Source organism: Arachis hypogaea, chromosome 19 (genome assembly GCF_003086295.3).
Source record: "Arachis hypogaea cultivar Tifrunner chromosome 19, arahy.Tifrunner.gnm2.J5K5, whole genome shotgun sequence".
Classification (NCBI taxonomy): Eukaryota; Viridiplantae; Streptophyta; class Magnoliopsida; order Fabales; family Fabaceae; genus Arachis; species Arachis hypogaea.
Window position 1 is genome coordinate 52,055,951 of NC_092054.1, and position 14,242 is coordinate 52,070,192.

General features: G+C 40.8%; 1 non-coding gene across 1 annotated transcript; it reads right to left on the reverse strand.

Moving 5' to 3' along the window:
* Positions 1 to 10,879: 10,879 nt before the first annotated feature.
* Positions 10,880 to 10,987, reverse strand: LOC112781509 (small nucleolar RNA R71). The gene has a single exon (XR_003192284.1). It is a non-coding gene; the product is annotated as a small nucleolar RNA R71 (small nucleolar RNA).
* Between the last annotated feature and the right edge of the window lie 3,255 nt (positions 10,988 to 14,242).

Below are 14,242 nucleotides of genomic sequence, written 5' to 3' on the forward strand. Positions count from 1 at the left end.
TGAACACCCTCACTAGCCTAAGCTAATCAAAGATCCAAACAAGGGACATTTATTGTTTTTCACTTAAGCTTGTAATGTGCTACAATTATGAACAAATGGGTTAAGCATAGGCTCAAAATTGGCTAACAATGGAAGATAAAAGGTAAGCTATTTGGGTAAGTGAGCTATTTGAACAATGGTCTCAATCATATAAATGCATGTATACACAAAATAATGGACATAAAGAATCAAACAAATCAAAGATTACACTCATAGGAAGAGAATAATGCACACAAGAATGAAAGTAAGTGGTCATGTATGATGTAACCACACAATTAGGCTCAAATCTCACATGCTTGTGTTCTTTGCTCAAAACATGATCCACAAGTGCATAATTCAAGCAAGTTCTAAAATTTTTTTTTTCAACCAATTGGGTGGTGCCCTAAAAATGAATTTCTTGGAAATTTCTATCATGTTGACTAAGCTTATTCTAATGCAATGTTGTGATTTAGAAAATTTAAAAATTTTCCCTAGTTTACCCCCTTTTCAATCAAAACACAATTCTTATACAAAAAGGGTTAACTAGATTTTTTTTACAACCCCAAAACACTTTTCTAATCACAATCAAAACTAAGATGCAAAACATATATATATATATATATAATAAAAGTGTGCAACTACCAAAATAAAAGTATCCACAATAGCAAATATGTACAGTAATCCCAAAATGATCTAAAAGATAAAGTGCAAAATAACATAAAGTAGTAGAAACTAAAGATGGATCTCCGAAAGTTTACCACATAAATGCAAACACCGGTCACGAATGGTGACCTCCTCACACTTTAGAATCAAGCATCGTCCTCGATGCTACTGCTGAAGCTCGGGATGGGGGTCAACAATCGCACCGGGCCGTGGCTCAGGCTCAGGCTGTGGGACTGGGACTGGCTATGGCTGTGGATCCTCAGGAGGCTGCTGGACCTCAGTGGTGACCTGTGTCTCTGGTGGTGCATCCTGATGAGTCGGCGCCTCGTCATGCTCCTCACCATGCTCCTCTTCTTGATCCTGCTCGTCGGAGGCGGGAGAGTCTGGGAGCGGCGGTAGCTCGATGCCCTGTGATACAAACACCTGGTCGATGTGGTCGAGATGTCGCATGACATGACGCTCGAGACGCTCCATGAAGCAAAGTAGGTGCTGCACCAATAGATAAGTCGGCTTAGGTGCTGGTAATGGTGGTAAGGATGCTGCGGCTGCTGAAGTAGAGGGGGGTCCTGCTGCTGCTGCTGATGATGAGGGCTGAGCTGCCTCCTCCACTACTCTGGCTTGAGAACGGAGTTTGGGTGCGGGCTTCTCATGCACCCACCCACCCCATGGAATGGTAACCTCCTTGTCGTCCTCATCTGGGGGTGGTGGTGTCACGTCATCATCCTCCCACAGAACATCAGCCATCTCAATCATGCTGGTGACCAGCGTAGGGAATGGCAGGAGGCCACGGATATGCGTGTGCCATATACTCTGTCTGATCAGCCGGGGGAAGTTAACCTCCTTCCCCTCCATCACACACCCAATCAGAACCAGCATATCCATTGGAATCTCTGAGAAGTGAGTGGTGGGGAAGACATAGTGGGCGAAGATATGCTGTCAGGTCTTAGTCTCCCTCGACAGATAGGTGAAACGCATCCCCTTGGGCTTCTTGTTCCCATAATCCATCACCCAGGGAGCATCAGGTGTTGCAATCACACGCTTAAGTGCCTCATAGTCAAATGTCATGCAATAGATAGCTACCTCTGCCTGCTTATAGGCGCAGATCTCATCAGGACGATGGTGGCAAAGCAGTGCATCCCCAATAGCATCCTCAGTGATCATATTCTCTCTACCCTGCAGCTGAACTGAGTCAAGAGCAGCACGGAAGAAGTTGTAATAAAATTCTCTCACCTATGAAGTGTTTACCCTCCCCAAATCTTTGTCAACAAAGTCCAATCCTAACTCTAGAATACGGGTGTTAATGGCACGCCTCACATCATTGGGAAGGAGCAGTTTTTTCTCAATGTTTAGATTCTTCTTCCAGAAGTTGGAGAAGCGAAGTTCACAGTAAAGATTTGGGAATTTGATTGGGTCAGTGGGTGGCAGCAGTTGATTTTCCTTGTCCACCTCATTCAGCGGATTCTTAGCATAATTTGCATAGGGAGAAGGGGTAGAAGCCTTAGAGCACTTTCTCTTCTTAGAAGTAGTGGCTATAGCCTTTCCTTTGTCTGACATCCTGAAAAACAGAGATGATACAATATAAGCAGATAGCCAAGCAGATATAAAGCACTCAAAGTAAAGCATATTCATGAAGTGAATATAGTAAAGAGATTTCTTGGAAAGCAAGCAACAGAATTCAGAATTCAAATCAAATTTCAAACCAAGAATTTAAACCACATTTGCACATTACTTGTTTACTAAGCCTAGAAAACACCAATTCCAAAATATTGATCAAAAGAGTTAAGTTGAAAACCAAAAGAAGTTAGTTGGTTAAACAAGTTAGAGTTAGAGATTAGTTGAAAAATCAGTGATATGGTGGTTACCGACTCAAGTCGAAAGGAATGTAAACGCATTCACAATCATGAAATGCATCAAGTCATTGATGATGAAATATGATATAGCCGGAAAGCAACTAATATGAAACAGACCATCAATCAATGTAAAGATCACTAGTGGTGTTGGTGAAATAAGAATTACAGTGAACAATGCACATAAGTGAAATTCAAACACCAAATTTCAGCGAGCCATGAATGTCACAAAGTTGAATAAGGGTTGAAAATTATATGTGCCATGTGACTAAAGGTAATTTGGGCGTAGAGAAAATGAATCACATTAGCCACACAGGTAGAAGAAACCATCAACCTTGTGAAAGTAAGCAAATTGGGCTCAAATTCAAATGAAGACCAATTTCATGGTCAATCTGAGAGTTTACTCAATCATGCAATGCATATAACAAGTTATCATTGCAAGCAAGTAAAGAGTATTAGAAGCATGACCAAAAACCAGTAAACATGCCCTTGAGGATTTTCTAAAACCATTTAGGCAACAAAATTATAATTGATACAGAAATCATCAAATAGAAGTTTGTTACACCCATCAAAATAATGTTACTTCATGAAATATGGTTTAGGAAAAATTCAGCAGTATTTCGGCAGCAAATTGGCTATTTTTCAAATTCAGATAATCAAGTCAATTTCATATAAACTTAGTAACAATCACAAACAGAAGCCAGAAGTGAATTCATATGAAAAGAGGTATGTAAGCCAACAAGCAGCACAAACAGCAGTAAGCAATATAGATCAATTCAGTTAGCAATAGATACCATTCTTTCTTGGGACAATGACCAAAACTCATGGCTTAAAACACAGCACCACATATTAAATGGGCTCAGAACAAATCAAGGAAACAGAGCAATTTCACACAGCAGCAAAAATTCAGATAAACCTAAATCCACTACTCAGCCCAGGTTCGCTAACCACCTAAGTACACTAAACTAACTAACTAATCTAACTATACTAATATTAACAATAAGAAGTAAGAGAAAGATAGAGTAGAGGTTCAGGTTGTGAAACCTGTAAGCAGAGCAGAAGCGAAAATTGGAGAAAATGGCAGAGGAGGTAACAAGGTGGTGCTGCCAACGGCGATGCCTACTCCGGCGACAATGGCGTCGCGGTTTCTTGGTAGCGGAGCGGGGGCGCTGTGAGAGAGAACCGAGCAGAGAGGATTGAGTGAGAGAGAGAGAGAGAGAGTGAAGAAGAGGGGGGGGTTGGGTGCACGGCGATGACAGCGGTGGTGTGTGCCGGGATGCTCGCCGGAGGAAGGCTGGTGGTTGCGAGGGTGATGGTTGGCAATGGAGGGAGAAATGGAACATTGGATATGAGAGGGATGAAAGGGGGTTGCGCGAATGCGTTAGGGCTTTGCGTCCTTGGGGTAAGTAAAAATTTGAATCCGCGCGTGCGCGCACCGTGCGCGTCCGCGTGGGTGAGAAAATAAGGAAGTGGCGCGGAAGCGCCATATGTGCTCGCGCGTAGATAAGACAATTGGCGACGGGCGCGGATGCGTACGGTGCGCGTCCGCACGGGTGTGCTGGGCCAGAGGCACAAAAGGGGCCCAGAGTTGGCATAACTCTCGGGTCCGTTGACCTGGGTAATGCTAAAATGCATCGACGCGTGCGCACACTGTGCGCGTTCGCGTGGATGGTTCAAGCTTAAGGAATGGGCGCGGAGGCGCCAAGTGCGCCAACGCATGGGTTAGTGAAACACGAAGGGGCGCGGATGCGTACAGCGTGCGTCCGCGTGGGTCGAGGCACAGAGTTGGCCTAAAAGTGGCACAACTCTCTGGCCCTTGCCCAGAAAACTAAAACGCACAGCCGACGCGCGCGCGCACTGTGCGCTTGCGCATGGCTGGTTTTTTTTATGAGCATAAAAAAAACTCATAATCCTCCCAATCTCCTCTAGGACTCTAGTATAGTGGTAAGTATAGTGGTAAGTATTTCCGCCTGTCACGCGGACGACCCGGGTTCGATCCCCGGCAACGACGCCATTTTGATGAGAGAAATCTTTGATGGTATAGAATTTCCTCAAATGAATTCTCATTGCAAGTATAGTTCTACACCAACAAACAATCCTCCCAATAAAAAATTTTTTGGTTTTGTCATAAGTAACAAACCCCAATGAATTAATAACCGAAGTATTTGGACTCCGGACTAGCTAAGATGTAAAATCAAGCACATTTTGAAATATTGGGGATTTTTCAAACAAATTTAGGAAACTTGTAATCCAAGCAAAAATTCAAATTCAGAGAATCATCCCTAATTAAGCATAGAATGTATAGACATCTTAGCAAGCAAAACAAAATATTCTAAGACATAAAGAAATTATATACAATGGAACCCAATTCATTCATTCATTATATCTACAAGAGAATGGAAAGAGTTTACCATGGTGGGGTGTCTCCCACCAAGCACTTTTAGTTTAAGTCCTTAAGTTGGACATTTGGGAGGCTCCTTATCAAGGTGGCTTATGCTTGTATCCATCCTTGAACCTCTAAGAATGCTTGTTTTTCAATCGGTTGTCAGAAGTTCCAACCTTCTTCACCAAGCTTTGGTGAAGTTCTCTCCAAAATATGAGCTCCCAAAATTGATTGCTATGATGTGATCCAGGATCCCATACTTTGTTTTTGCACCCGTCTTCTAGTTGATTGCCTTGATTCCGTCCGGGTGACGAGAAAGCAGAATTCTCATGAACGCACCAAACTATCCTCCTAGACCCATTTAATTGAGCATTACACCAATCCATGCTCTTCAATTTTGAGCTTCCAACCATAATGAGTCTAGATTTACAACGCCAACCACTAAACATCCTCCTCTTTCGCTTAATCCCGCAAAATGCCCTAAGTTGGCCATCCATTTCAAGCAAACCATACTCAAGTGGGATAATAAAGCTGAGAGTTAGAAGTTTTACCACTCAAGCGAAGGATTGGACATCCATCCTCTTCTAGAGGTTTCCACCACTTGGTAAGATTTTTCAAGTTTCTCCTCTTGCCAGGCTTCTTCAAGTTCACATTCTTCTTTTCCAATTACTTTTATCTCTTCCCCATCACTCTAATCATAGATGGGAGGTTTAGTGAAGTCTACCTCATCATCAAGTCTAAGCATTGTGGGGAAGGGCTCTTTAAACTCGAAAGGATCACATGTTGATGCGGAATCATCATAGATAGGAGGGTCTGTTGCTTGGAACACCTCTTCCAGTTCTTCACTTACAATAGGTCTTGGGGGTTGCACATCCTCCTCAACCTTGCTTTCTAGTCCACTGGAAGAAGGCTCAACAAGGTCGTCAAAGGGATTGATCAATGTGGGCAAAAAATCATTGGTGATGGAGTCCACTTTTTGATCAATTTCCTTCAACTCTCCGTTTACTTTCGCAACTTTACTCTCCTCTTTAACATCCTTTATGTGATCAGCATATCCCAAACATCCACCCACTACTTCCTTGTGTTCGCTAATCTCTATTTTCTCCTATTGTTGCACTTCTTGCTTCAACTCTTCTTCCTCATCATGGAGCTTCAAGTTCATTCCTTCACCAAGCTCCTTGGTTGTTTTTCCACATTCAACAATGGCTTCTACTTAGGGTGCGTGAGCTTAGGTGGGATGTTAGGTGAGTCACGGCTTCTACCATGCTAGCTATCCTTGCTCTTAGCTCCTTAAACTTAGTTTCATCCTCCTCTTGTTGCCTTAAGATACAAGATTCAAGGTCTCTCAGTTCTAATATGAAGGCTTCGTCAGGAGGTGGTGGTAGAAGATAGGGTTCAGTGTTTGAGGGAAGATTGTTGATGTTGGAAGGTGGTTCATATTGGTGGAATTCTTGAGGTGGTGTATGTAGAATTTGTGGTTCTTGGGAGTATTGGTATTGGGATGGTGGTTGTTCTAGATGTGGTTCATATAGTGGTTGATATGGTGTGTATGAGTTATGGTCATATGGAGTTGAATAGTGGTGTGAGACTTGTGAGTATGGTGTATGGCTATATTGAGGAGTGGGATCACATGCATATGATGATTGTGGTTGACAACCACAATGAGGGTCATCACACACGTTGGTTGATACACATTAGGATCAGGATTATACCCATAAGAGTTCGTGGGAGGTTGTTGCCATGAAGGTTGTTCATAAGCTTGGGATTTCTCCCATCCTTGATTTCCAAATCCTTGATGTATATTCTCATTGGAGCTTCCATTTCCTACAACATAGTTTGAACTACACTCATAGCCAAAAGGATGAGAATTCATAGTGAAAGAGAAAATAAAAACAAAGATTAATAAGAAACAAAGAAAATAAAATCCTAACTAGCAAAAACTAGCAAACAACCCAAAATTCAAGCTATTCACAATATATACAATAGCCAATAACATAGCACCATTGTGTATCCCCGGCAACGGCGCCATTTTGATGAGAAAAATCTTTGATGGTATAGAATTTCCTCAAATGAATTCTCGTTGCAAGTATAGTTCTACACCAACAAACAATCCTCCCAATCAAAAATTTTTTGGTTTTGTCACAAGTAACAAACTCCAATGAATTAATAACCGAAGTATTTGGACTCCGGATCGTCTCCCTAGGAAACAATGTAATGCTTAATGATGAGCGGATAATTTATACGCTTTTTGGCATTGTTTTTAGTATGCTTTTAATATGTTTTAGTCACTTTTTATTATATTTTTATTAGTTTTTAATTAAAAATCATATTTCTGGACTTTACTATGGGTTTGTGTGTTTTTCTGTGATTTCAGGTATTTTCTGGCTGAAATTGAGGGACCTGAGCAAAAATCTGATTCAGAGGCTGAAAAAGGACTACAGATGCTGTTGGATTCTGACCTCCCTGCACTCGAAGTGGATTTTCTGGAGCTACAAAAGCCCAATTAGCGCGTTCTTAATTGCGTTGGAAAGTAGACATCCTGGGCCTTCCAGCAATATATAATAGTTCATACTTTGCCCGAGATTTGATGGCCCAAACCGGCATTCTAAGTCAGCATGGAAATTCTAGCGTCAAAACGCCAGAACTGGCATAAAAGCTGGAGTTAAACGCCCAAACTGGCACCAAAGCTGGCGTTTAACTCCAAGAAACGTTTCTACATGTGAAAGCTTCAATGCTCAGCCCAAGCACGCATCAAGTGGGTCCGGAAGTGGATTTCTGCATTATTTACTCATTTCTGTAAACCCTAGGTTACTAGTTTTCTATAAATAGGACCTTTTACTACTATATTTCACACACTTTTTCACCTTTCGAACTTGTATCTTCACGTTTGGGGCTGGCCTCATGGCCATGCCTAAACCTTTTGTTCTTATGTATTTTCAACGGTGGAGTTTCTACACCCCATAGATTAGGGTGTGGAGCTCTGCTGTTCCTCATAATGCAAAGTACTATTGTTTTTCTATTCAACTCAAGTCTATTTCTTCTCCAAGATATTCATTTGCACTCAAGAACATGATGAATGTGATGATTATGTGACACTTATCACCATTCTCACCTATGAATGCGTGCCTGACAACCACTTCCGTTCTACATGCAAACAAGCTTGAATGTGTATCTCTTGGGTTTCTAATCTAAGATTAGAACCTTCGTGGTATAGGCTAGAATTATTGGCGGCCATTCCTGAGATCCGAAAAGTCTAAACCTTGTCTGTGGTATTCCGAGTAGGATCTGGGAAGGGATGACTGTGACGAGCTTCAAACTCGCGAGTGTTGGGCATAGTGACAGACGCAAAAAGATCAATGGATCCTATTCCAACATGATCGAGAACCAACAGCTGATTAGCCGTGCGGTGACAGCACATTTGGACCATTTTCACTGAGAGGACGGGAGGTAGCCATTGACAACGGTGAAACCCAAAATAATGCTTGCCATGGAAAGGAGTATGAATGATTGGATGAAGACAATAGGAAAGCAGAGGTTCAGAAGGAACAAAGCATCTTCATACGCTTATCTGAAATTCTCACCAATGAATTACATAAGTATCTCTATCTCATTTTATATTTTATTCATCTTTTAATTATCAATTCTCCATAACCATTTGAATCCGCCTGACTGAGATTTACAAGATGACCATAGCTTGCTTCAAGCCGACAATCTCCGTGGGATCGACCCTTGCTCACATAAGGTTTATTACTTGGACGACCCAGTGCACTTGCTGGTTAGTTGTGCGGAGTTGTGATAAAGAGTTGAGATTACAATTGTGCGTACCAAGTTGTTGGCGCCATTGATGATCACAATTTCGTGCACCAAGTTTTTGGTGCCATAGCCGGGGATTGTTTGAGTTTTGACAACTGACGGTTTATCTTATTGCTTAGATTAGATAACTTTATTTTATTCTTCAGAATTTTTAAGAATGAATTCTAGAGTTTTAGATGGTACTTTCATCATCACAGGATCTAATTGATTCCCATCAATTTGTCTGTTGTATGTAATGTCTGCTGAAGCTTGGCTAGCCATGTCTAATCTTTTTAGACTAAAGCTTTAGACTAACATTTCATGATTCCTGGAATTCTTATTAAAAAATTTTGAATGTCTCTATTTTCTTTTCCAAAATAATTTTCAAAAAAACCAAAAAAATTAATAAAATCATAAAAACCAAAAAATTTGTGTTTCCTGTTTGAGTTTAGTGTCAATTTTTAAGTTTGGTGTCAATTGCATGTCTTTATTCTTCTTGCATTTTTTGAAAGTATGTTCTTGTGTTCTTCATTGATCTTCAAGTTGTTCTTGATGATTTTCTTTGTTCTGATCTTTAAATTCTTCTGTTTGGTGTCTTTTGTTATTTTTCACATGTATTTTCAAATTGTTATTGTCCCTAGTATACAAACTTCTAAGTTTGGTATCTTGCATGCATTATTTGTTTTGATATTGATTTTTCATGTTTAGTTTCATTCTGTTGTTTTCTTTCTCATCATCAAAAATTCAATTTTTTTTTTCAAAATTATGTCTTTTTAAGTCAATAATACAGAGAATTGAAAATTCAGAACATGCAGCAGAGGAATTACATAGAAAAAGCTGGGCGTTCAAAACGCCCAGTGAGGAAGGAAAACTGGCGTTTAAACGCCAGCCAGGGTACCTGGCTGGGCGTTAAACGCCAGAATGGATACCATTCTGAGCGTTTAACGCCAGGATGACACAGGAGGGAAGATTTTGTTTTTAATTCAAATCTTTTTCAAATTTTCATAATTTTTCAAAATCAAATATTTTTCAAATCATATCTTTTCAATCATATCTTTTCAAAATCAAATTCTTTCCATTATTTTTACTATTTTCGAAAATACTTGCTAACAACTAATGATTTGATTCAAAAATTTCAAGTGTGTTACTTTCTTGTTAAGAAAGGTTTAATATATGAATAATATCTTTTAAATTTCTTGTTAGCCAAGTCATTAATTTTAAAATCAAATCTTTTTAATTGTTTGTCAATCATATCTTTTTAAAACCATATTTTCTCAATCATATCTTCTCAACCACATCTTTTTCAAAAAAAATGATTTTCAATCATATCTTTTTGATTTCTAATTTCAAAATCACTTAATTTCTTTCTCAATTTTAGTTTTCGAAAATCATCAATCAATTTTTCAAAATTTCTTTTAATTAAAAACATTTTTTTTCGAAAAGTCTTCCCCTCTTCTCACGTCCTTCTATTTAAGGACTAACACTCCTCCACTATCAGCAATTCAGACTCTCTCTATAAGTTCGAATTCTCCCCTCTCTACCTCCTCCTTCTATTCTTCTTTTTCTCTGACATCTCAAGGAATCTCTATACTGTAACATAGAGGATTCCATATTTTTTTCTTCTCTCTTTCATATGAGCAGGAGCAAGGACAAAAGCATTCTTGTTGAAGCTGATCCTGAACCTGAAAGGACCTTGAAGAGAAAGCTAAGAGAAGCTAACGCACAACTCTCTGGAGAGGACCTAACAGAAATTTTCAAACAAGGAGAAGCCATAGCAGCCGAAAATAACAACAATACCAACAATGCAAAGAAGGTGCTTGGTGACTTTACTGCACCTACTCCCGACTTCTATGGGAGAAGCATCTCAATTCCTACCATTGGAGCAAACAACATTGAGCTTAAGCCTCAATTAGTTTCTCTAATGCAACAGAATTGCAAGTTTCATGGACTTCCATTGGAAGATCCTCATCAGTTTTTGGCTGAATTCTTGCAAATCTGTGACACTGTCAAGACCAATGGGGTTGATCCCGAGGTCTACAGGCTTATGCTTTTTTCTTTTGCTATAAGAGACAGAGCTAGAATATGGTTGGATTCACAACCTAAGGAAAGCCTGAACTTTTGGGAAATGCTGGTCAATGCTTTTCTGGCCAAATTCTTTCCACCTTAAAAATTGAGTAAGCTTAGAGTGGAAGTCCATACTTTCAGACAGAAGGAAGGTGAATCCCTGTATGAAGCTTGGGAAAGATACAAGCAATTGATCAGAAGGTGTCCTTTTGACATGCTTTCGGAATGGAGCATCATAGGTATCTTCTATGATGGTCTGTCTGAACTGTCCAAGATGTCATTGGACAGCTCTATTGGAGGATCTCTTCATCTGAAGAAGACGCCTGCAGAAGCTCAGAAACTCATTGAAATGGTTGCAAATAACCAATTCATGTACACTTCTGAAAGGAATCCTGTGAATAATGGAACAAATCAGAAGAAAGGAGTTCTTGAGATTGATACTCTGAATGCCATATTGGCTCAAAACAAAATATTGACTCAGCAAGTCAATATGATTTTTCAGAGTCTGTCTGGCATGTAAGCAGCAACAGGCAGTACCAAAGAAGCTTCATCTGAAGAAGAAGCTTATGATCCTGAGAACCCAGCAATGGAAGAGGTGAATTACATGGGAGAACCCTATGGAAACACCTATAATCCTTCATGGAAAAATCATCCAAATCTCTCATGGAAGGACCAACAGAGGCCTCAACAAGGCTTAACAACAGTAATGGTGGAAGAAATAGGTTTAGCAATAGCAAGCCTTTTCCATCATCTTCTCAGCAACAGACAGAGAATTCTAAGCAGAGCCACTCTGACTTAGCAACCATAGTCTCTGATCTAATTAAAACTACTCAAAGTTTCATGACTGAAACAAGGTCCTCTATTAGAAATTTGGAGGCACAAGTGGGTCAGCTGAGTAAGAAAGTTACTAAACTCCCTCCTAGTACTCTCCCAAGCAATACAGAAGAAAACCCAAAGAGAGAATGCAAGGCCATAAACACGTCCCACATGGCCGAATGCATAGAGGAGGGAAAGGCAGTGATTTCCACTGAGGAAGACCTCAATGGACGTCCACTGGCCTCCAAGGAGTTCCCTAATGAGGAACCATGGGAATCTGAGGCTCATACAGAGACCATTGAATTTACTTCTGCCATTCATGAGCTCTGATGAGTATTCTTCCTCTGAAGAGGATGAAGATGTTACTGAAGAGCAAGTTGCTAAGTACCTTGGAGCAATTATGAAGCTAAATGCCAAAGTTATTTGGTAATGAGACTTGGGAGGATAAACCCCCCTTGCTCACCAAAGAACTGGATGACTTGACTAGGCAGAGATTACCTAAGAAGAGACAGGATCCTGGAAAATTTTCAATACCTTGTACCATAGGCACTATGACCTTTGAGAAGGCTCTATGTGACCTAGGGTCAAGTATAAACCTCATGCCTCTCTCTGTGTTGGAGAAGCTAGGGATCCTTGAGGTACAAGCTACAAGAATCTCACTAGAAATGGCAGACAATTCAAGGAAATAGACTTATGCACTTGTAGAGGATGTCTTGGTAAAAGTTGAACACCACTACATCCCTGCTGATTTCATAATCCTAGACACTGGAAAGTGCATTGATGAATCCATCATCCTTGGCAGACCCTTCCTAGCCACATCAAAAGCTGTGATTGATGTTGACAGAGGAGAATTGATCCTTCAAGTGAATGAAGACTCCCTTGGGTTTAAAGCTCTAGGATCTCCCTCTGTGGTCATGGAGAGGAAGCATGAAAAGCTTCTCTCAATGCAGAGTCAAATAGAGCCCCAACATTCAAACTCTAAGTTTGGTGTTGGGAGGCCATTAAAATGCTCTGAGTATCTGTGAGGCTCCATGAGAGCCCACTATCAAGCTATTAACATTAAAGAAGCACTTGTTGGGAGGCAATCTAATTTTATTATATCTATTTATTTTCCATTGTTATTTTATGTTTTCTGTAGGTTGATGATCATGTGAAGTCACAAAAACAACTGAAAAGGCAAAAACAGAATGAAAAACAGTATTGAAAATAGCACACCCTAGAGGAGAAACTTACTGGCGTTTAAACGCCAGTAAGGGTAGCAGAATAGGCGTTAAACGCCCAGTCTGGCACCATTCTGGGCGTTTAACACCAGAAAGGGGCACAGAGCTGGCGTTTAACGCCAGAAAAGGGCACAGAGCTGGCGTTTAAACGCCAGAAAGGGGAGAAAAGCTGGCGTTAAATGCCAGAAATGAGCAGCAACCTGGCGTTTAACGCCAGGATTGGCAATCAAGGGGGCATTTACACGCCAACATGGTGCAGGGATGAGAAATCCTTGGCACCTCAGGATCTGTGGACCCCACAGGATCCCTACTTACCTCATCTCTCTCTTTCTTCTTCACATTTTCCCACAACTCCCTTCCCCAAATACCCTTCACCAATCACCTTAATACCTCTTCCCCAAAAACCCCTCACCTATCAAATCCTACCCTCTTCTGCATAATCTCTTCACCAATCCACATTCATCCATCATAAAACCCCACCTCACCATTCACATTCAAACCACTTTCCCTCCCAAACCCACCCATACATGGCCGAACCCTACCCCTATTTTCACTCCTATATAAACCCATCTTCACTCCTTCATTTTCACACAACATACACACTACTCACCACCTTGGATGAACCACAAAACCCCCCTCCATCTCCTCTATTTCCTCTTCTTCTACTATTTTTTTCTTCTTTTTCTCGAGGACGAGCAAACCTTCTAAGTTTGGTGTGGGAAAAGCTAAAGCTTTTTGTTTTTCCATAACCATTTATGGCACCAAAGGCTGGAGAAACCTCTAGAAAGAGGAAAGAGAAGGCAAAAGCTTCCACCTCCAAGTCATGGAAGATGGAAAGATTCATCTCAAGGGTACATGAAGACCACTTCTATGAAGTTGTGGCCAAGAAGAAGGTGATCCCCGAGGTCCCCTTCAAGCTCAAAAAGGGTGAATATACGGAGATCCGACATGAGATTCGAAGAAGAGGTTGGAAAATTTTCACAACCCCATTCAACAAGTCGGGATCTTAATGGTTCAAGAGTTCTATGCCAATGCATGGATCACCAAGAACCATGATCAAAGTGTGAACCTGGACCCAAGGAATTGGCTCACAATGGTTCGGAGGAAATACTTAGATTTCAGTTCGAATAATGTAAAGTTAGCATTCAACTTGCCCATGATGCAAGTAGATGCACGCCCCTACACTAGAAGGGTCAACTTTGATCAAAGGTTGGACTAAGTCCTCATAAACATTTGTGAAGAGGGTGCTCAATGGAAGAGAAATTCAAGAGGAAAGCCAGTTCAACTAAGAAGGCATGACCTCAAGCCCGTGGCTAGGGGATGGTTGGAGTTCATCCAACGCTCAATCATTCCCACTAGCAACCGGTCTGAAGTTACTATAGATCGGGCTATCATGATTGATGATTGGATTTTTGATGGTTTAGAATTTCACAAATGAA